This window comes from Pteropus vampyrus, unplaced genomic scaffold (genome assembly GCF_000151845.1).
Source record: "Pteropus vampyrus isolate Shadow unplaced genomic scaffold, Pvam_2.0 Scaffold25, whole genome shotgun sequence".
Classification (NCBI taxonomy): Eukaryota; Metazoa; Chordata; class Mammalia; order Chiroptera; family Pteropodidae; genus Pteropus; species Pteropus vampyrus.
Genome location: NW_011888806.1, coordinates 8,809,800 through 8,811,456, shown reverse-complemented (window position 1 = coordinate 8,811,456; position 1,657 = coordinate 8,809,800). Strand labels below are relative to the sequence as shown.

At 37.5% G+C, this 1,657-nt stretch overlaps 1 protein-coding gene and 1 pseudogene across 1 annotated transcript in view; one reads left to right on the top strand and one right to left on the bottom strand.

Moving 5' to 3' along the window:
* ABCG2 (ATP binding cassette subfamily G member 2 (Junior blood group)) overlaps nt 1–1,657 on the bottom strand; it is a 159,794-nt gene that overhangs the window by 74,793 nt on the left and 83,344 nt on the right. The gene's annotated exons all lie outside the window — the stretch shown is intronic.
* Nucleotides 655–1,144, top strand: LOC111737262 (annotated as a pseudogene).

Sequence of the window (1,657 nt, the reverse complement as noted above, 5' to 3'; positions counted from 1 at the left end):
CCTGATATCTGGAAGTGCCTGACTGGAAGACTTGAGTATCTCAATCATAGAAATAAATGTCTCATAAGAAAATCAATTATCATTCTGATTCACATCTCAAATTATTGTGCATTTAATTATTATGAATCAGCAAGTATGAGCCCCATCAGTACAAGAACACGGAAAAGATCCAGTTTGTGGACTCACGTAGGTGAGGCCCAGCCTCTTAGCTAGGTTAATCTTACCTCAGTAGTACTTACCAAGCACCAATTACTTCTGCATGAGCAGCAATTCATCATTGGAGAATTAATCCAAACACAGAAACAAACAAGTGTTTGTCATAGCTGTCGATGGGAGAAATTGGCATTTATAACCAATCAGACTTCAATTTATAGTCGAGGATATAAATACTGTCAAAGTCATTTCTATATAAGGATGTCCAAACCTGTAGAGAAGTTTTATAAGAATTCAAGACAAACAGAAGACACCTGGAAGCAAGATCTCAACAGACTGAGAAAATGCTTCTTTGAATGGCAGTTTGCAGCTTCTTTGATGCATTTTGACTTAAGGGGGAAATGTAAGGAAGATTACATGAAGGTGTGAGAAAGAAAGGCTGGGATTAGATTACATTTCTCTAGAGAGGACACACAGGTAGAACTGCCATCTTCCAGTAATTTGCCAGAATAATTAACACAAAGGGAAAGAGGAGAGGCACTGGCTACATGTTCCCTAGGCCTTTTAGAAAACATAGAGTTGTTCCTTTGGCCACATACATGCGAATCTATAAGAAAGGTGGTATTGTAGACATCAAGGGAATGGGCACTGTTCAAAAAGGAATGCCCCACAAATGTTACCATGGCAAAACTGGAAGAGTCTACAGTGTCACCCAACATACAGTTGGCATTGTTGTAAACAAACAAGTTAAGGGCACGATTTTTGCCAAGAGAGTTAATGTATGTATTGAGCATAAGCTCTCTAAGAGCCAAGATAGATTTCTGAAATGTGTGAAGGAAAATGGTCAAAAAAAAGAAGGAAGTCGAAGAGACAGGTACCTGGATTCAACTGAAGTGCCAGCCTGATCCACCCAGAAGGAGTGCACTTTGTGAGAATGAATGGAAAGTAACCTGAACTACTGGAGCCCATTTCCTATGAATTCATGGCATGATATATTTTAAAAAATAAAATAAAAGACCTCTAATTGAATAGGTGTTCCTACCCCCAAAGAAATATTTAAAGAAAACCAACTGTCCTAAAAAAAAAAAAAAAAAAAAAGAGGACGTACAAATGGCCAATGGACATATGAAAAGGTGCTTGGCATCACTAATCATCATGGAAATACAAATTAAAAGCACAATGAGCTATCACTTCACACCTATGAGAATGGCTATCATCAATAAATCAATAATCAACAAGTGTTGGTGAAGATGTGGAGAAAAGGGAACCCTTGTGCACTGTTGATTGGGATGTAAATTGATGTAGCCACTACGGAAAACAATATGGAGTTTCCTCAAAAATATGAACCAGCAATTTCGCTCTTGGATATTTATCCGAAGAAAGCCAAACCACTAATTCAAAAAGATATATGCACCCCTATGTTCAATGCAGCATTATTTACAATAGCCAAGATGTGGAAGCAATCTGAGTGTCCATTAATAAACAAATGGATAAAGAATACCTA